This window comes from Phalacrocorax aristotelis, chromosome 2 (assembly GCF_949628215.1).
Source record: "Phalacrocorax aristotelis chromosome 2, bGulAri2.1, whole genome shotgun sequence".
Classification (NCBI taxonomy): domain Eukaryota; kingdom Metazoa; phylum Chordata; class Aves; order Suliformes; family Phalacrocoracidae; genus Phalacrocorax; species Phalacrocorax aristotelis.
Genome location: NC_134277.1, coordinates 48356709 through 48379174, shown reverse-complemented (window position 1 = coordinate 48379174; position 22466 = coordinate 48356709). Strand labels below are relative to the sequence as shown.

The 22466-nt window shown below is 40.9% G+C and overlaps 1 protein-coding gene across 1 annotated transcript in view; it reads right to left on the bottom strand.

Moving 5' to 3' along the window:
- The window catches only part of TMEM108 (transmembrane protein 108), a 170104-nt gene extending 152896 nt beyond the window's left edge, over positions 1-17208 (bottom strand). Inside the window, exons 1-2 of the mRNA XM_075083399.1 lie at positions 17002-17208; positions 8319-8448 (exon numbers count right to left, since the gene is read on the bottom strand). The gene's annotated coding sequence lies outside the window, so the exon portion shown is untranslated. The remainder of the gene's footprint in view (positions 1-8318; positions 8449-17001) is intronic.
- Between the last annotated feature and the right edge of the window lie 5258 nt (positions 17209-22466).

Here is a 22466-nt window from a genome sequence, read left to right as displayed (position 1 = left end):
TATGGTAGCCTTCAAATCAGTCAAGTAAAAAAATCAAGCCTAGCCCTTCTGATAATTACCAAACATAACCAGCTTGTTGCTCAGTGTTTTTTTTTTTAAAGATCCTAAAAGCTTTTTAAATCTGTTCATTTACTAGCCTGTTACACAGGAAACTTGGCAGAAGCAGCAGAACCTTTCTCCTCACCTGCATTCAGTTATTCCTTTCACTAAGAGGAATTAAAATATCTTTAAAAACAATGGATCTTTGATACTAACACCAATTTCTCTCGGGGAACCACATTTGCTTAAAACCCATTCCACGTTCCTCTTTGCTCCACTGGAACAGACACACACCTTCAGTGAGACTGTGCTTCTGATATCTGAAGTGGTTAGAAACTTTCTGCAGTTCTTTAGGGAAAGATCTGCAGGAAAATAGGTAGAACTGCTTCCTTTATACCTGGACATGGGTACTGACTGACACGAACAGTCTTCATACTTGAGAGCCAACACTCTAGGGAAATTTAAGGAACATGTGTCTAACAGGCTTCATCACATCACTTTCCTATGCCTTTTCTACTTGTGGAGGGGAAAATCACAATACTTCTTTCCAGGAGCTGCTTATGTGAAGAGATAAATCGGGCTATTTCATTAGGACTGCTTTGCTCTGATCTGCCATGTGTACAGCACATGCCTCAGGTCATTCTATTTTGGTCTTTTATTCCTGAGGTTACTTTAAAATAAGTGGTGCCACTTACATCAGAGATAAATCGGGCATTAGGATTTCTCAACCTATTGGTGGATGAGCTACTAAAAATTACCACCTCCACTTCTTGCCAAAATTTCTTTAACAAGGTCCAGATTTCCTGCACTCCTCCAAGCCTGGAAGTCAGATGTCCTCCAACTTGAATCATGAAAGCAGCAATACTGAATTAGAGAAGATGCCAGGTAGAACAAGACTGGAAACTCTTAAGAGATATCCAGCAGAAGGTCACTGGGAAGTTACACATGAGCGTGTGAAGAGTACAGAGCAATGTTTTCATATATACACACATATAATTGAAGCTGCAAGAGACAGGGTGATGTTACATATGCCTAATAAGTTTAGCACAAGAGACTAGGAATGCTAGCATAATTTCCTTCTAGATGAAGAGACACCATGTAAATCTATTTGATCTGAAATCAGATAAGACGATGAAATACTAAAAACCAACATGAGAATGTGTTTGGTTTTTTTTTTTGTGACCAAGAAGGAGAATATTTTACTTCTCTACAGAGCAAAGGTTCAAGGGATGACGCAGTCCCAGGACAGAAGCACAAGAAAGATCCCACTTAGCATAAAGCTGGATAAAAACTGATCAGCTGTGAGCGGTCAGCTAGAATTAAACTGGAAAGGCATGGTAAGATGAAGGAAGAATTTCAACAGCCTAAGGGGAAGGGTGGAAGATGTCAAATTCTCCAAAAGGGGAAAATTAAGGCAAGACATAAACATATGGAGTTTGAAAAATGAAGAAAGATGTAAACCACTGCTGAGAAATAGAGAACTGAAGAAGCCAGTATTATTAAATTGCCAAAAAAAGTCCAAAATAAGAGTAGCATGGTGGTTCCTGCCAATCAGTACCTGACAACCTCCATTCCGAAAGCTATTAGGTTATGTTGCAGAATCAGGAAATACAGCAGACTGTGCCCAAGACAACAGCACATTAAGAGAGATTCTACTCAAGGACGTGAAGATTACATCTGAAAAGAACCAGTAACAATTGCAAATTAATAAGCCTACTGTAATAGATAAAAGTTTTTTTCAGTTTAAAGAAAAGTTCTGAGAATAAGGTTTTACATGCCCCATTTTAGGTGAACAGTTGCCTCTGCCATAAGATAGAGCAAGAGCCGTTAAGGGACCAAATCAGAAAGAAGAATAGTACAAGGTGACTCTCTGACATCATTCTTAGCTTTTGAAAGTCTCTTCTGGAGAATGGTGTGGAAAAGAGGAAAAAAAACACCATAAAAGGCAGAGTAGCTGAATGACCTGAAGTTTATAGATAATATACCCTACCTCCAAAATCTGACTAAGCTAAGCAAGGAAAGCCAGCAGTGGATGCAGCTAAATGAGCAAAAACTACAAGGGAAAAGGACTGAGACAAATAATATAACTTTCAAAAAAAAAGCACCATACATTCTCTTCTTTGAACAGCTATAAAAGAAAGCAATAATTTTGACACTGATGTAATCAAAAGACAACCCTAACAGAGGATTTAGGTTATTAATTACTTATTTGGTAGTTCACCACGACCCCTAGACAAGCTGCCTGCTGATTACATTGTTCAAACTAGACCAAAGTCAAATAACAGTATTCTGCATTTTTAACAATCTGGATCTTCAGCAACTGTGCATGCATTTTTTGCCCTCGTTTTGTTCCCAAAGTCAAATGAAGCTAGTGCTATTGCTCCACTTAACCAAACGAAAGATTTAAGGTGAATAAATTAGGAAATATGGCTAAAGCCATGCAAAAAACCTGAACAGATCTTGTGGGTAAGACCATGCTCAGATGATCTTTGTCTCACTTTCTAGCAAAAGAAATCACAGTTCCTTCTTCTGACATAGTTTGTCGTATCTATTATCTCCCCATGCCTTTTAATACACATTTATAAAGATGCCAACAATTTAAATTTGGATCCCACCCTGAAATAAGTGAAAACATGCTTTTACAGAACATTTAGAAGTCAAAAATCTTTCCCTACTTTTAAAGCGCTTTGATTCAGCAGCTAGTTCTTTGCAGCTATGAACAACTCCAACTATGTGCAAAAGACTCTCACTTGTGAGCCTTCACCTGACATGCTTCTGCCCACATACTTACCCCACTCCTTTGACTTCTTAGCACTGCTGTTGACATGCTGAATGCTGAAAGGTACTTGTTTAAAAAAAGAATTTTAGGTTGCTTTCACTTTTACAAAGGCTTGTTTTTAAGCAGTACACATCTAACGAAATCTAAGCAATTAGCACATGCATGATAGGAAGAATAAGAAGGTTAAAACAGAAAATGTTATATCACAAACAGAGCTTTAAAAATGCACTTTTAATAATCTAACATGCAATTAACAGCACAGATACAGAAATAAGTACAAGTCACACTGTATTTGTAGCGTTTTGTATAGTGACTTAATTTCCAGGATGAGGATCTTTATTTACAGGGACCTCTTCAGCACAACAAGGTGACACTGTCTCAGCTGCAACCTCACCTTTGCAGACAGATTAAGGTTTAAAAGTTCAGTTTAGCCTCTTTCTTGTAAGAAGCTGAACCCCAAAGCGGAGTCTCTCCTTGATTTCTGCAGTTTCCTGTACTCCATTTACTATTTTCAGTTGTGTTCCTGAACAACAACTAGTTGAAGCAAAGTGTGACCTTTTTATTCACTATAAATCTGACCTAGAAATGCACTGCTGAAATTCAACAGACTGATCCTTAATCTAACTGAGGATAGCAGTGGTACGGCCTACTTGTTCTGCAGAAGGAGCAACTCACTGGTGTAAGAGTACTGAGTGAAGAGCCAGGTCTGGTGCTTGGTTTTAGAAACAGAATTTATTTCTCTGGTTTGCATGATCCCAGGCTAATCTTAGTGGCCATCTGTATGGGGAAGAGCAGAGGATAAGGGCTTTTCACCACCTCACATTGCTGATACAAGGCTGTCCTCAAAACTGTGACTTGTTATGGGTTGTGAGTAACCTGAAGCTAAATAAGTAGACCCTTTTAAGTGTCCCAGCTTTTGTTTCTATGTCTGGCAAGAAACCAGAGGAAGCACTACCCATCCCGCATAACCAGGTACCTGCTTCTTTCTTTGTGCCAGTACTTACGGACCCTCTTAGATTAGTCTCATGGCAAGTTTTCCTTTTATCAGATTTCCCAGCCTGGTTTTACACAATATACCAGGTTACTTTTATACCAGCTATCAAAGAAGAGGTCCTACTCCCAAACTTCCTCCACTTACTAGTGAATTCCCCACCACACTTGACTGCATTTAACTGCACCAATAGGACTTTTTTCATCCACATTGAATATAATAGTCTCCTATCACCCCAAAAGAAATGTTATTGCTTACTATTAGGAATAATAATCAAAACTTGTCAGGGCCAGATCGCCAAGTGGAGTGAATTATACATATTCAATAGCATCAGCATGAACAAAGGTTTATCAGAACAACTGTATTTTCCACCTAGTCATTGGGAAATAATGGCAGTATCTCACATGCTACTTGAACAGATGACTAAGTAACAACAAGTGTTTAGGTATTCTTTACTAAAGAAAAGACACTGTCCTTGCAAAAACAAATTAAAAACAAAGTTGTAACAATTCCTACTTGGTGACCCACATCAAAACTAGAAAAAGGCATTCTTTTTGATTGTGAAGACTCTGATCTCACTCCATACCATTTTCCTTCAAATATAATATTCTGTGACTAGTGTCCGATGTTATTAGTAATAAATAGATGCAAGCACAAATACACCTTTTTGTTAGTTGGCGCTATAATTACTTCTCTATCTTAATGTCTGCTTTGGGAGGGCTAACTTCTGAAGTTAATTCCTTCAGGATTTAGCTCGTGAAGGATCAATGACTTCTGGCATTCTCTCAAGTAGCGACAGGGGAAAAACCCTGGATTGCTAGCTGCTATCTCATCTTTTTACTTCAGGCAGTGCTGGGAAACACTGCAAAGCAGCACTTATCATGGGGGACAAGGGATCAAGAGGGCTGAAATTAGAAAAGACAGTTTGGCTGCTTTCAGTTCAAGCAGAAGTATTATGAAAAAGTGTTTCGAATTATGTCACACAGGGCAAGTGTCACTGCAGTTAGTAAGAACTTACTGTGCCAGCAAATGTCAGGACAAGTTACACTGCAGGACAGGCGAGCTCTATGTCACCCTCACTTCCAAAAGGGAAAGGCTTCCCCCACTGCCAAGAAGCTGCTCCCATTTCAGAGTTGATTTAAATCAAACTGCTCTTATTCAAGTCAAAACAGCATGGAGGGAGTATTATAGTGACATTATGGGCAATTCTTCGGATCCCTCCCTACTTACAGGGATGAAATGCTTTGATTCTCCACCACCTTCAAACAGAATCACCTCAAGGCTGGAGACTTGCATATGTAAATGGATGCCTGCAGGTTCTTAAAGCCACTGCTTAGGATGCTGGTAAATGCCCCTCTGTCCCCTGTGCTACTGGGTCTGAACCCATCTAATCTTTCTTGCCTCTCTGATCATTTACTCTTTGCAGAAAGGTGTTTCTGCAATTTTTGCTGGACCCAGCACAATTGAGGCCTCATCAACACCTGGGGTCCCTCAGCACTCTTAGTGAAAGTGAATAACAGGAACATCAAATTCAGTGCACCAGAACAGAGAAAGACAGGACTAAGTCATAAATAAAATGAATTGATTTTGCTTAACTATAAGGAAATCTTTCACTGACCTGTGAACTCCTAGCAAAATGAACTGGTTTTGATTCAGCTATCCTTAAGTTTTAAAATGTTTAAATTATAAGTTACGAGGGCTTCAATATAGTGAATAAACACATCTTTATGTTCTGCACAGAAAGAACCAAGAGCTACAAAACATTTTGGTGAGCTGAAGAAAATTTTTATTCAGTTTTGAACTTTTCCAAAACATGACTTCCCAGAAGTTTTCAGGTGCTTCTTCAGGCTTTCATTTAAAAGAGATTGCTAAAAAAATTAACTGAAACTCACATAGCTTCTGTTAATATTGGAATACCTATGTTGGGCATAAACCAGATTCCATATTGTTCCTTAACTTCCTAAGCTTTGTTTGATGTTTCAATCATTTCTCAGCCAAAAAAGGATACACATACCTAGAAGGCTATAAAGAATAATGCCAACAAATAACCGACAATATAGAAGTTCAGGGATTTAAGGTCTGGCTTTGATTTAAGCCACTATTACCTCCAGTTATGTATTCTATCCTACAGCTGCAAGCTATCATCCCAAATGGAAGAGTCACTATAGTAGACCATCTCAGGTGCTCTAACGCAGAAAGCACATAGCACTCAAAGAGCAACGAACTTTTAAGTGAAAACCGAGACCGTACACAGAAGTAGCTGGGTTGCAAGCTCACATTTCCACATGACAACTCTGCAGGGATGACAGCCTTTGGCAAATGAAAACTAACAAAGCAACTCTGGGGCTCTAACAACATTTTTGCTGTGAATAAGTGCCTATAAATCCAGTTAACTAAGACACTGTATAAACTCTGACCCTGTACATTTTTCTTAGCTACTAGTACTGGTTCTTTTCAGATAGGACTCAATTTATGTGCAACTCTGTTATTTACTCATGTTCTGAATGGCTGAACTTCAGCTCTGTCTGTGTAAGCAGACTTTGCCTCCACATATTCATTTCCTCTATCCCCAGAATGGCTGCTGCAAGAATGCAAATCCTATTTGGAAGGATTACTTGCCACGCAACAGCCAGAGGCCCTGTCGAAGGCTGGGCTCCCTCCCACGCCAAGAAGCACAAACTCAGAAGCTCTGATGCAGAGAAGGACATGATTAAAGCAAGCAAGGTGGCAACACGAAATGGTATTCTCATTTCACATATGCAGAACCAAAGCTGGCATTCCCCTCCCCCCCCCCCCCCCCCCCCCATTATATTAGGCATTTGCACTAAAGCCGGGGATTTCATAACATGCAAGTGTAAAGATGCTCAAGCATGAAAGCACAGACTAGGCCAGTATTTATACTTGTGGAAGCTGGCAATAACTGGTGGCAATACAGATTCCACTGGAGCACTTGTGTGTGGACGCCAGGGGTCACACAAGCACCTGGGAGGGGAAATAAAACTCTTCAGAGAAGTGCCTGCTATCTAGACCAGATCTTTCAGGGTTTTATGGTCTATGTACATTCCTTTGTAACAACAGTTATGGAAAGTTACTGGAATGTCCCAAGTACTCAAGAGTTTGAATGTGGTTTTGCTTGTAAATTGTATTTGCTATTGCGTATCTTTGCATTTTCTACGTACTTCACACATTTCATTCCTGTTATTTCAGCATACAAGGGAGCACCTACTGTTTCTACAGGATGCAGTGCCACAACCTGATACCTTCCCCACCTTACTAAGAGGATCTCTTCAATTTAGCTCTTCCACAAAAGAATGAGAGGAGTGTATCTCATGCTTGTGAAAATGGCAGACTGATAACACTGGACACTATTGGGCAAGTAGTTCTCTACAGAATACAAGCAATGGCAGTACATTGCCCCAGCACAGATGGTTCCCTCATCATTTAACCCTGGCTGGCAAAAATTGAGAAATGGAGTGTCACACTGACTTCAGCTGAAAGCCCTCTCTGGGTTAAAGCAGACACCCACTAAGACCAGTTGTAACTGCCCTTTTTTGCAGCTGCACAGCTGCCTGATTTGAGCTTCTTAGTGACACAGAGCTGGTGGGGTTTTGCATTTGCTCTGTAGCAATCTTGTATTGATCAGAATTGTTAGAATACGATGAAGTCCCACAGAGCCACTCCCCAGCCAGGCAGAACTACCACCATCTCGGAAATGAAAAATTTTACTTTAAAATTAATGTGCTTCATGTCTTTCCCAAGCGTTTTTACCAGTTCCAAATAAGTTTTTGAAAAAACTGCATTTTGTACCTTCCCTGAAAACAACTCAGTAAAAGAACCATTCAGAATAAGTGACAGAATACCCAAGCATCATGCAAAAGATGCCAAGAAAATGCATAAAGCTCCCCGCCACCCTCAGCTTAGAAAAATATGTAATTAATTTTTCTTGGAATAGATAGAAATAAATGCAGCAATTTTTGTAAACAAACTGTATAACAATCCTGAAAGTCAAAGAACACTAAGACTGTACAAAGAACATGGCATAACTTGCGTCTCCAGTTAGAGACATTTCTAGCACCCAGTTTAGAGACATTCTCTTCTGATTAAGATCCTGCACTAAGAAGTACAGGTTTCAAGTCAACTTCAATCTGCAACAATTAATAAGCACATAAAAAAAGATGCCTTAGGTGAGTGGGAAGGTCTCCTATTAGCACATGCTAAAAATAGACAACCTGTAGGGCTACCTGAACAGATACTTTACATAATAAAATTTTGAGTTTTACAGGCCCTGAGGATCCACATTTGTCTTTGACTTTTAAAAGCTGAGGCCTTTTGGAGTCCAAATATAGTCCAGTAATACATTAATTGTAGGCCACAGTTATTAGCAGTGAGCCAGTAGACTGGACAACCTTTGGAGTACACCTGTATCGCCATCTTGGGCAGTGCCACAAAATGGAGCTGCACTGCACTGATGAGAAAGAAAACCAGCAGAAAAATCCTTTTTTATCTTACCTTGTAATGGGAAGAGCAGATGCCTTCAAACATATCTATATCCATACAGTCCATTGGTTCGGATCTTCCTGGTAATAGCAACTCTTCCAGGTTTTTATTTTCTTACTTTTAGTCTACCAGCCGGTGCAACCTGTAATTCACAGAAGTGGGTGCATTATTCCAAGATGTTTAATCATCTCATTCTACAAGGCATTAAATTTAAATATATATAGCTCTGTGCCATGTGGCTCCTATTGCTCTCCAGAGCTTTCAGTGTAATGGATTGCAGACCACAATGTTTCTGTAGGCTATTGATTTTGGGGAATGTAAGACGACCCTTAAGGATTTCTTTGCAGACTTTCCAGAACACCACATTCCATATGTGTATATCTTATATATTTGAGAACATGCTCCTACCTTATGAAATTCAAAAATGAAAGCACACACAAAAAAAGCCAAAGCTTGCACCTCTGAATTATCAATTTCTTTGTTAAAGGTTGCTTCTTGGGGGAAGAGACTAAGTTACATTTAAATACTAGACCAGGCATAGGAATGCTACTAATTTGAGAAACTGGAGGTTGACAGAGTGGCCAAGATTTATGTTCAGCAATTAAGCTAACAGAAAGGAAAAAAAGTGCTTCCAAAAAAACCAACTGTTAACACTGTTCAAAGATTTTCAGAGGGAGAGTGAATTAGTGGGACAGTAGGAAAATTCAGGCAGAGGGATTTTTTGGTAGAGCTGCTCAGGGAATCACAGTGAGACTCCTCAGATGTGTCTATAGCTGCAGGGCCTTCCAGGTATTTACGTTTGGTCATTCAAACCAAAAGGACCTCTGAAAACCAAGCAACAGGTTCTCTGCTTAGGCACTACAGTCTTCATCAGTGACAGTTATGAGGGAGTCACATATGCTTGACTCCCCACTGCAGACTCTACAGCATATAGAGCATTACCTGTGTACCTGACAAATACCCCTCCCCATCCCCAATATCTTGATCCCCCGTATGCAGGACCCAATGGAACAACACATTTTTATGGCGGATTTTACAAAAACTTAAATAAGTTTCATGAAAGTTCAATTAAACAGAGTGCCATTATCTGTTCACTGGCAAACAGGCAGTCCACATTAGTTCAGATCTGCTTTGCTGAGCTGTGTTCAACTTCTCAAAGCATTTGACTGTTTCATTATGAGATTTCACCAGACACCCCTGGTTCCAGCACTATGACACAGAAAGTGGGATGCATAACACCCGCTGCTCTCTGCATTTTGGCTGCTGCTGCTTAAAAGATGCCCCTGCTCTCTAGAGAAACTATTTACAAGTATTTCAAATGTTAGTATAACTTCATGTCTATATTGTTTGTAGTATACACATCTTATCTAGGCTGCTGTCTCTCTCCCTCTTTTTACCATGGAAAATTGAAAATTAACTCACTTCAGTCAGAATGCTTAAAAATCAGCAGCACTGATGTTTTATACTATATTAACCACTTGTTGCCTTACATCCTGGTGTAAATTCCCACCGTGAAGGGTGGCACACAAGGACACTCTGTTCCTGCACGGCAGAGCTGGCATGTCACACACTGATGGCACTGATTTAATTGCCATTTACACCTGAAACTCCTGATGGAGCCAGAAAAAGCCTTGATCCTGGAAGGGGTTTCAAGTGAGTTGTGCCTCCTCCTTGATGCAGACAGATCTCAGATCTGAAAGGACGTGCACAATTACCCTAGAGTCCTTAACTCTGAATCTCCAGATAACTCATAGCCTTATGGAGACTCTCCTCTTCCCTCTGACAACTTTCAGGACTTGATTTCAGTGAAGTACAAGATTTGTCCTTCAAAAGTACTGGCTAAAATGAGAGCCAGGACTTAACATGGAAAAAAATGCAACATTCACCCTTACAAATTAAGCAGCAGAATGCAAACTGCTAGGAAAAAAATACTAAGAATGCCTCACTATGCAGGCTATCTTAACATTTCCAGACTATATGGTTTGGGACCTCTCTAGTTAGGACAAAACCTCCCTTTTTGTGATAGTGGATCACGTAGAGACTGACATGGGGAATCAGTTTGCATTGCAATTCCACTGTATATTACAATTGTTATATCATGCTTGTAAATAAAAATCCAGTGTAATGTCAAATATCTTCAAATAAGTAAGTCTGGTATGAAAACATTAAACCCTCCTGCCACCTCAGACCTGTTGGATAGACCAGAGCCTGTAGGTCAGGACAGACAGCCACCAACTCTCCTGGCATTACACGGCCAGCCATCTCAGTAAGAAGGTAATGCACCTCCTTGTCTCTGTAGCAACAAGGAGACCTGAAGAAAGCAGCATCCAGACAGAGGTGAGTGGCTGCTTTCCTTTGGATGGTGGGCCAAAGAGGCATTTCACTGAACCATGGACTTGATCACTCAACTTGGCAGGAAGAGACAGCAGGTTAAGAAAAGGGACATAGGCTTTGACACATGCCTGGATGCAGGTAAAGAGAACTCTGATGATGTACCACTCCCGCAACACTACTGAAGAAGTGATTACAGTTAAACAGAAAAATTGGTTGTCACATGCCAAATTCTTATAGAATAAGGACTCTGTATGCAACCATGTCAATTATGTGACTGTGGATGGATATGAGGTAGCCTGCACTGGAGAACAAGGAGGAATGACCCAAGAGCAGCAAAGAAGATAAAGAGTGAAAAGACACCTAAACCTGCTTTTCTTGGTTGATCACTAATATTAATTACCCTCACAATGTACAGCCTCTGCTCAAATGCTGATAGAAACAGAAATGAATAGGAAATCCCCTTGAATCTACCTTTATAAATAGAATGCTACAATATTATTTTGTATTCAGACCTTGGATGTATACTATTTCTAGTCTTTTTTATATAATACTGTTATTATTTTACAGTGTCTTCCTACATAATGATAGGGATTACATGAACTACAGAAAGTGCAGGTTAACTAACAAAACTCCTAGAGTGCCTTCAAGTGTCTGGTTACATGATATGCCTTTAACTATTTACTCAGAAACTAAAGCAAAGGGTGCTGTTTGAGAGATAACATACATCTTGACTAGCTACTGTCCTGATTTCAGTTACACTGTTAATCTACACAGGTATAAAAAAAGTAAAGCTGAGCAAAGGAGCATTAGCAATATGTGAAAGTGATTGCATTGCCTTCAGCTCTACTTACAGATGTTAGTTCTACCTCTTAAAATCTTACTATGTGAAAAGCTGATCTTAGTTATTCTGTGTGTGCTCATGTAGGGAGAGTATTCTACCTGCACTTCTCTAATCTGAAGTTGCAGAACATGCTATAAGCCATTGCTTTAACAGCTTAGCACAGGTCGCACAGATCACACCTCTGAAGTCTTTGAATAGGAACGCCACTGATCAAGCAAGACCCCTCTATTTTATGTGTCTTGGGTGACTTTCAATCTTCTGGATGAAAAAAACCTAACAGGCAAGGTACACAAAGGGCAGGCAGGTACTGCTCTATTTATTTTGATTGATCTATTTACAGAGGATGTGGATCTAGACCAATGATAAGGACAAAGCTGCAACTATTTCTCAGATATGAAAAACTCCCAATACACCAATGTTGCTTCCAAATATGAAAGAGTTATATGCTCACATGTACGTGCACACATGTATTATGAAACCCCCCACAATCAGTCTTACTGCGCAACCTGCATTTTAGGACCACCATAAAGGACTCCTAAATGTAGTCCTGCATCATCAACTCTAGAGGACTACCGCTGGATTACAATCTGAATGCCAGTGATGCTTTAAGTGACCATAGAGGCACTTTCACCACTGGTTCCCCCATATCTTCCACAACTAATCCATTGTACTAGTAGTTTTATGAAAAGACACATTTGTTCCTTTGAAGCATCGTGATGCTTTACTTAAAGACCCTTCCTGGAAAAGCCTGCCTTAATAGACAGAGCTTAGTAAAGCAACATGAGCTGCCCAGCCAAACTTGTTATTAAAACATACCAAAGCTGCCAGAATTATGCCATTGCAAAAAACCTCTGAAAAGGAGAGAGTCCTGGCTGCCCTGGCAGTCTATATACCAACCTCAGAACAAAACTCTCACATCCTTTTTGATTCATACTAATGTCGATGCATTAAATCCCGCTTAAATTACCAAGGGTAGGAGCACTTGTGGATTGACATTCAAGATTGTGGTTTTCTCCCAATAGCATTATAATGAGGCTGAGGTAAATCTGCCTGCTGCAACCAGCATACTGGCTCCAGTTGCCTGCATTCCTCTGCACACTCACATCCTGCAACCCCTTTTCTTTGTCATTTTCTCTTCTTCCTCCCTTCTTGTTTAGTCCTCCCTCTCCTTCGGTACCAGTATAGGCTGGAGGCCAACTGTCTGGGAAAACAGCTTTGCAGAGAAAGACCTGGAAGCCCCGGTGAGCAACAAGTTGACCATAAGCCAGAAGCATGCCCTTGTGACAAAGAAGGGAAATTAAAGAAGATGGAACAATACTCATCTCAGTGGTGCCCAGTGAAAGAACAAGAACAGGCACAAAGCAGAACACAAGCAATTCCATTTAAACATAAGCAACTCTCACTGTGAGGGTGGTTCAACACAGGTACAGATCACCCAGAGAGGCTGTGGAGTCTCTACCCCTGGAGACTGGAGATATTCAAAACCCAGCTGGACACAGCCCCATACAGCCTACTCTAGATGCTTTGAGCAGATGATTGGACTAGGCAAGCCCCAGAGGTCCCTGCAACCTCAGCCGTTGTGTGAGCCTGTAAACAGAGGCCTGTTCCCCAATTATTTTTTTTTTGTTTTCAAGCGAGTACGCTACTGACATGGTTATGTTGAAAACCTGATCCTGAACAGTGGGACAAGAATTTCGTTTGATGTTTCCACTATATGGATGGAATGGACTGATGAAACAATGACTTTGAAAATTAAACCAGATATTAGAGATGCTCCTTACTCTCAGACTCAGACAACACCTTCTGTGCTTCTTAGCAGAAAAAGCTCCAATGGTCACTGCTGCTTGCAGTACGATCAGTAGTTCTGCTTGCAACATTTAATGCATCACCCACTTGTAGCTTTACTTTTATGTTTGCCCTTTATATCGTGCTCCCGAAAGGAGACTGCCAAAGCAATTTTAGTTAGCAAATCTTTTCCTTGGTGTCACAGCATACTGGATAAAACCTGTCTTCTGATGCAGAAGGAATGATCAGAGAGCATAAAGAATTTGTTCCCATTATAAAGAACAAGTTAGATCCTTACCCAGTGCTCAAAGACCTTTGCAAAGGAAAACTGGTAGGTGTGCCAGCTCATACACTTTTTTCAGGGAATGCCAGCAACAAACCAAAGGTGACAATACGTGCTTTAACTATGAATTACATATATTGTAATCAGTGGCAAGGACTACCCAGCATCAAGCAGAGATACACTATATTCTTACTCAAAGAGGTGGCTAAGTGTCTGGCGTAATCCAATTCCTCAGTCAGCTAGAAGCAAGAGATAGGTCATTCTTTCCCATACCCACCACTCCTGCCTGCAACAGTTACCATATTCCTATCATTAATGTTCTATAGGTAACACCTCTAACCTCAACATTCTGAGTTCTAGTACCTCATAAATAAAGCTTCCCAAACTTGAGTTCAACAGGCTACAAAGTAGGCTCCAAACTACAATCTGGTCTTACTCCTATTTCTTTTGAAGAATAACTCAGTCTTCAGTCAGACAAGAGAATCAACTATGAAGCTTTCTTTTTGTGGATGTTAGGTTGGAAACTTAACAGCAATTTTCATTTTTCCTATCTTGTACATTTACTGCGGCCAGCACATGCCTCCAGCTGAGTTATTTGCAGTTGCCACACAGTAACTGTGTTGTCATCCTCTGAATTATTCCAAGGAAACCATTAGACAAGATAGTTTTTGCTTCACTTTAATTTCTGCTGATTTTAAGTTAACCATCTTCAGTATCACAGTTGTACATTCACACACTTTCACTCAAAGGGGTCTGTTATGGACACCGCATAGTCTTTAGTTGTGCTCCACCACACAGCTGAGCTTTGGATGCAAAAACTTAGTATCCATTCATACATTTGTTGGTTATTAATTCATTTAGTTGTTTAGTAAATACATCCAGGCATACCAGTTCATATATTCCACAAACAAGGACGCCATGAAACAATTCAGTGAAAGTTTTTACAGAGATACATTACCTCTGGCCGTAATAAATCATTTGCAAGGACAGACACTAGAATTTGTGTGTACATTAATTGCCTCTATTTACCTGGCAATTCATTAGTCCAATTTACAGCATGGCCAAAACCTCTGGTCTAGCTATAATTCTGAGAGAATTTACCTGCAATGAGCTAGACGGGAGCATGGGTTGGTTGGGTTTTGTTGATGCAGCTGAGGTCTGTTGCATGCCTACCGAGGGATTCAGCTTAGCTAAACTCTTGCTATGGGCAGCTGCAGGCTGCGAAGGAAAGCAGTCTCTGCCGATCCAGCTTATCCGTTAAGGCAAAACTCAGCCCTGGCAAGACCTTCAAGGGAAGGCAACACTAGAGCAAATGCTACAGCACAAGCACTTAGGAATATTGCCTCCTGTTGCCAGGAGAGGAAAGATTGCCCAGTGTTTTCAAGCTTTTTAAGGCAGTCAGTGTCAATACATAAAATGTCTTTAATATATGCACATTATTGCAGCTATTGTAGCATTGTATTGGCATGTCAGTTTTATTAGCAGAAATAAAAGGCTTTGCCAATAATAAGCTTGAGTGTTATTTTATTCTGCATTATGCTATTGTAACTGTGGATCCTGTATACAATCACATAATTACATCTCTACCATTGTAACACTTGTAATTGCCTTCCCTCTTTCTTTAATCTCTCCAGCGGAAAGACTAAAGTTCAAACTATTCCATATCTGGCATTAATCTAGAGAACATCAGTTTACAAGGTTAGAGTAAATTCCATCAGCCCTAATAGGATTAAAGGTATTTCTGCAGTTTCCAAATCCTCAGAAGTAGCAAATATTTTTTTAAAGGAGTAGATGGTGTTCACACAGTTGATTAGCATGGTCCACCACAACCAGAAATGCTGGTAAGAAATTTACCGTAACAATTCCACTGCATCTGCATCAATGTTTACTTTATGATTAGGACCTACACTATGTCTGCAACATGAACTAGGCAAGAATAGGTCACTCTGGGACAAGACCACAGTAGGCAATAGCCACTTGCTTGCATGTGCAGATTTAGGTCTAATTAATACAGTTTTTAAGTAAAGTCACTACAATATTTTCAGACACAGGTAGTGTCACTATTACTATACTGTTATCGATTCCTGCAATTTATCTGGTTAAAATCATTCTGCAAATATAAGTCAGAACTTAATATAGATTTGAACAGTTGCATCTGCTTTCCAGAGGCACTGCTGCAAAGCATTAGGAGAAAATTATAGCTTCTTTTAAATTTGCTTTTGAACCTCATTCCTTAATCTACTATTTTGTCATGTGTTCCCCCCCACCCGTTCCCCCCAAAGCCAGCTGTAAAATGACAGCCTCATTCATCAGAACCACATTCCCATTGCTGATTTACCTCCTGAGGCAGTCAAAGGGTCATTTTTAAACCTTAAATTGTCAATAGGATACAGAGGGACTGATCCTACTTGCTTTAATTAGCGCCTTTTTCCACAGAAGCCTCTCCATATAAAGGACTCCCTCCATAGACCTTGAATGCCTGACTGCTTTCTGCAGTTGAGAGGTGGATTTGCTCTATTAGATTATATATTTCTTAGTTCTGCTGCACAAGCACGGCCATTTATTCACAACATAGTTCAGTTTCCTTCCCAATTTTTCCTCTAGAAATCAGTTCAACCTGTACCTATCCATCGCTGTTTTATCTCTGTTATAAACCCACCTAGTCAATCTGTGCTTTAAAATATTTTTCTGAAACAGTCATCTGGCCCCTCCTCTTATTTGAGAGAAATATATGAAGGCTATCTCTCGGAAACTGCCTAGATAAAAGGTACTGCCTATCACAGTACTACAACAGGCTTTTACAATTGGCTGTGCTTCAAGATCTGTATAAAAAAAGAAAAAAAAGAAAAGGATGCTGTCTTTCATGCAGCGTTCTACTGTAAATACAATATGCAAGCCACAGGCTCCCGGTGCGTTTTCGATATGGAGCAATTTCGTGCCTTCGGTTGTATGTTACCAACATGCATCTCAGCAAACATATGCTCGCTGGTCGTGACAAGCGCCTTATAGTTCCTGCTTAAGAAAAAAAAACAAACCCAAACAATATCCTGCCTTCTACAAGAGATACGATGCCTTCATGTAAAGATAGATACTAATGTCACCTTCCCTCGCAGCTCCCACCCCATTCAAAAAGAGTGGGAATCATCTAGACGCGATTTTCACGCCGTGCCTACCCCCAGAAACTGCTTATTCACATACAACCGAGCCCACTAAGGCGCAGGAGGACAGTTACAACGCAATGCTTCTTAAACTATCAGCGCAAACCACTAGGCAGTTGCCGCTTCAGATCACATTTCATAAGATAAGAAGAAAACCGATAAGCAAAAGCATCTCAGAAGCGGAGCCCCATCCTCCCCCCGCCATCCCCATCCCTCACGCCGGAGCTGGCGGCAGCCGAACCCGACCGCGGGAAGCGGCGCCCGCCCCGGGAAGAAGGAGCCCCCGCCGCTTACCTCCGCCGGTCGGCGGCGGCTCCCCCCGCGCTGCGGAGCGAGCGGCGCTGCGGGCGGGCGGGCGAGCACCGCCGCTCGGTGATGCTCCCCCGGGGGGCGGGCGGGGCTCCCGGCGGCCCGGCCTCCCCGGGAAGGCGCCCCGGCTGCGGCGGGGAGCGGGGGGGAGGCGGTGGCCCCGCCGCGGGGGCGCGGAGCGGCGGCGGGCGAGGCGCGGGCGGCGAATGTAAATGAGGAGCCGCTGTTTGCGGCAGCGGGGAGCGGCTGCGGGGGGGATTAGGGGCAGGGTTTTACACGGGCTGGATTGGATTAGCCGTAATTGCGCCGAAAGGGGAAGGCCGGTATTTAGGGGGCCAGGCTGGAAAGGTTAAAAGCAGAACGAAAGCAGGTGGCGGGGGTACGGTGTTGAAAGCAGTCACGGGCGGCTGTAGCGGTGGTCTGCTCCATGCGGTCCCTTTTGCTACCGGCAGCGTGACGTTCTGAGGGTGTTTCACTCCTCTCACACCGGGGCTGCTGTGCTTTCAGGGCAACTCTTCCAATTTTGAACCTGGCTGGGAGAAACCCCCAAAGGAAATCTGCTACCCCTGAATCGGGGTTTACCCTGTAGGCAAGGGAATGTTTCCAGGGCCGCTGGTGCGGCTGCTCCAAGAGGAATTGAGCCTGGGAAGTGCAGAACCAGAAGCAGTGCCAGCTCCCAACCCAGAACCCTTCCAGTTTAATGCCATACCCTATGCACTACTGCTTGCTGAAAATTTTAAGCCTGCATTCCTTATCAAACATAATCATGATTGGTTTGTATTTTTCCACATTCACCGGTAGAGGGAAAATTCCTACCTTTTTTTTCCTTAGCTTTTTGCCCTGGGTTTTCTGTTGCTGTATAATTATTAACAGCCAAGACAAACCTGCTACATCTATCTTCTGCCAGTGTAGGCTATCATACTTTCTATTTTCTATTACTTCAGTGGAAATGTTGAGTGTATCAGGAGTCCAGGATGTAAGAGTGGAAGGTGGTACATGCAGCTTTGGACATACATGGTAGGTCGCAGCAATGAGTTGGATCCAGCTGCCTGGTTGCTCAGCATTACGTTCCAGAGGCTTTGCAGTCTGCCTTCTGATTAAAAAAGAGTTGCTGCTGGGAAAATATTACCAACATTGAAACTATGGATTATTTGATGACACTTTGTCAGTGCAAGAGCATCAACTGCTGCCTTGTTTTTATGACTTTCCCTTCTCTGTTCTTCTTTTGCCCAGTATTTCCTTTGAGTTGCCACATGCTAATAACAAAATGAATGACTGAGTCCATGTCACACACCAACAACTAACAGCAGCTGTAGTCAGTTATGTTTTCAAATCATAGTACAAATATGAAATAATTAGGCTAAATGTGCTAACTGAGCTGTAATAATGGACTAACTCATTACTGTCTAGGAAGTGTAAGATTCCCAGCCTCCTACATGACAAGTAAATAGGTATAAGGACAATTTCTCGATCAGCATCCCCAGTTATGTCTGCCAGTTTGTGGATACACCGGTTTAGAATGCCCAAACTAAGTAAACTGATCACCAGTTTATAGATTCCCTAACATAGTCAACAGCCTTTAGAGCTATAGAGGAGGAGAGAGAATTAGTGCTCCAATGTTTGGCAACAACAGGTCTGCACATATAAAAGAAATCTTTCCACCTACATTAAGTGCCCAGCTAAGGACTGTGAAAATCCTGGCTGTAAATGTCCAGTTCAGCTTTGCTCTAAGCAGTGCTTTCTGGCAAATGGTGGGATAAAGCACGTCCTCCCTGAGGAAGCTTTGCTTGCCACAAACCCTTTAATAGTTCCTTTTTCCAGGTTTTATGCACTTACTGTACCTTTGCTACCAATGAAGTTGGTAGCAGCAGGAATATTACTGGAGCTGGATAACAGAGGGCTTCATAACCTTTTCTGACATAGTAGACCTGATGCAGCGGCTGTGCTGGAAATGGAGTAACTGTTCTTAGCTCAAGAAGAACAGGTTTCTTTTTGCTAGAAATTAAAACTCAGTCCTTATTCAAAGAGAAAAGGAGCATCAGTTTGCCTAATCTTCCTTCTGCCCTGTACGGAATAAGGTAACTGTGAAGTTAAAAAGGACCCCCATGCTCCACACAGAGGAGATTTGTTTGGAAGGGTGTCCCTCAGCTCTGATAACCTTTTAAAATACTTTTTTTTCCCTGTAAAAGCTTTTTATTCCATAGTTGCTTAGTGCAGTTCAGGAGGAAATCTCAGCTGCTGAGAAAACATTATCCTAGGTTTCGCATAGACCACATATGAAAACCATATTTTAAAGAAATCACTTGTCTGTCTATGTTTAACATACCTGAGGTTAAACACTTTAAGGCAGTTTAGTGGTTTGTTTTTAACTAGCCGGCATTCGTTATTCACAGGTTAAAAGAGGTTTTCTGAAGAAAACTAAGGTTCAGCCTCTTCCGAGAACTACAATTTAAAGAGAGGTTATGGCTTGTCTCTGGTCAAAAGCCAGCAAGCTTGGCTCCTTCGAGGCACTATACTTCATAAGTAATTATAAAGAATAAATGAGAAGGATTGGAATTTGTTCCTCACTGGAACAAAATTCATTTTGATGTTATAACTATAGTTATACAAAATTTTCAAAATCCTCATGGGATTCATAAAAGCACAAGACATTATTCATTCTTGTAACTAATGAAAAATAGAGTATTCTGAACCAAAATAAATGGCAATTTTCAGTGCATAGACAATCCAAATTGAACTGTTTTATATACAAAGTAAAATTTGTTTTTGTGAAATGGATAGAAGTTGTAAAGTGGGATGAAGGAGGGTGCATACTTGAATTCTAGAGAAAAATGCCTTTGTCCATCAAGTACTCCTTAGCACTCATGAGAACTGAAGCCTGATAGATCTCCATCAGCTTCAAATGGTCTGGATGAGGTGCACAAGCAACCCTGATCCAACGTGAATAAGATATTAATGTAGGAGCCAGGGGGAGTTGGGTGTCTCTTTCTGAGCCTGCCACCAAGCTACCACATTTTTCTGACAAGCCAGGTCATTTCCCAAGCTCTTCTTTCTCTCCCCTATTGTTGGCTGACTTGACTTCAAAGTCCCTGGGACAGACAAAGGCTTTAAATACAGCACACAGACAAAAAATTTCCAAATTTCAGCTAGGAATAATAGGTACAATATAAACAAGCAACCAAATTTACAGAAGTGGAGCCAGCAAACTGATTAATTCCAAATTTTTCCGTGTCCTCTTGAAAATGTGCCCAGAGAGCCACTCTCCTGGACAACACAGGAGTGATTCTATTGTCAACTATCAGAGCTACAACCAGGAGGAGCCACAGATGACCCCTCTATGACTGTAACCGTTCCTTCTCTCTGTAGAGCAGTCGCCTGGTGGGTAACAAATATCCAGCAGGAGCTCATAAACATGCAGTTTTAAAAACTGAATCAGTCTGTCACTGGAAAGAAAAAGTATACAGAACTTATACACACAGTATTTTTCCACCCTCTTCTTATTCTAGAAGGACTATAATTGTTCCCTGTTGCAGGAGCTGTACAGTAGTAATCCCTTTCCTCCTACATGCTTCATTTACAACTTGAGAGCTAACAGCCTATTAAGTTTTTAATAAATTATACTAAAATATTGTGGCACTGTTCTAAAAATAAAACCTGGAGATGAGCTGTTAAGGATATGTTCCTTACATGCATAAAACTATCCCTTAAACACATAATTTTTTTTACAAAAGTGTCTTGGCTTATAAACATCTGTGATCATAAATACTTCTCGGAAAAGCACTGGCAGTGAATTTGTAGTAGTAGAGTCACTCTTTTAAAGGAGAAAGCTTTTTCCTTTTCACTATTAATCTCTTTTCCTTTCATCTCAAATTTAATTCATCTCTAGGTCTTTACAAAGTCATGAAATTATTCATGTGCTAAGAAGGATAAGGTAGTATGAAAGAAGGAAAGACCTCACAAAGATTCGCTAAAAGTAACAGCAAAAATACCAGGAAGAACATGGAAAATATGTTGACTTTCATTCAGGACCACAACATCAGCCTGAGCCATTTTAGAAAGTTGCAAAAATAGTGTTTCTCATTTTGCATCCACAGAACTAATTTTGATGGTGAGCTCAGATAACAGCAGGCAGTAGAGCGTTCTCTTACTACCATCTTTTGTATTTATGCTTATGCATATCGTTGGGTCCCCAAATCCATGGTTAAAATATTTAATTGAAGTAGTCTGCTTTTCAGGCATCTTGAACATTCACCTGCTTCACTGACAATGCCAGAAGCTATAAATACCTAGCAGCTTTAAGACTGAGAAACATTTACTTAAATCTCTATACGTGGTCCTGGAAGTCTAACATTAAGCCTACAAACTTCAAAAACCTTAAACTTCATATCTGTGGATTTTCTGTCCTTTTCTGTCTCTCACAATCATCTTTTAGCACCCTAGAATTAGCAAAGAAGAGAAAGGGAAGGACAGAAGAACCAAAAGATGATCAGATATGAATGCCAAAGTAATTTACACATAGGACATGCTTGCATATTGAATGGCCCGAGGAAAGCATTCACAGATTTGGGTTTGATGCATATTAATCAAGATAGGCCCTCAAAAAGGTAGCTGTTAATAGGGGAAATTGTTCTTGCGCTGATTGCTTGAACATACCAGAAGTTTCTAAGCATTTAATGAAGCGATTAATACCTTAAAAGATGGAAAGAAATGATATATTAAAAATACAAAATCTTAAACAAAACAAAAAATACCAAAACTTTAAAATTTCTCAGAGAGGGCAGAAAAACCCTTAAGCCTTACAGAATAATTCAAAAGACTTTGAGACAACTGGTCTTTGGGTAAAACTGCAGCTGTTTTGGTATTCTGCTGAAGAGCGTGGAGTATAGCATTGAAAAGAGTAAACCAGAATATACATTTTCAATGCTAGTCACAATTATTTTAGTTCAGTCCTCAAATATTACATATCAGGCTTCAAAATATGGATGCTTTTCTTACAAATGTGCTGAAGAGACTACTCAAAACCAGAGGTGTTGAGGGTATATACATACCTCACCCCTATCTTAATGCAACACATTTCTGAGAATGATCACTGGTAACTGAAAGTAAATACAGGGGTACTTTGCTCAGCACAGCCATCTGAGAGTAGTTTACATGGAGAAAAGCCTTTCTTAAAATGTGTCAACAAAGAAATCTAGTTTAAAGAAGCCCTTGGCCATAAAGAACTCCTACTACTGTGTGAGAAATCACTACTGGCAGGAGCTGTCTTCCTGAAGGGTCGCCACATCACACTGAAACAGTGGACGCTTAAATTTCCATTTACCGTGTGTCTATTGGAGTCAGGAATAACAACAGTGGCACAGCAGGGAAGAAACTCTGGCACTCTGGATGGCAAATGACTGAGAAGGCCTCCCCTCATGGCATGCCTAGGCCTCTTCAACAAACCACACATC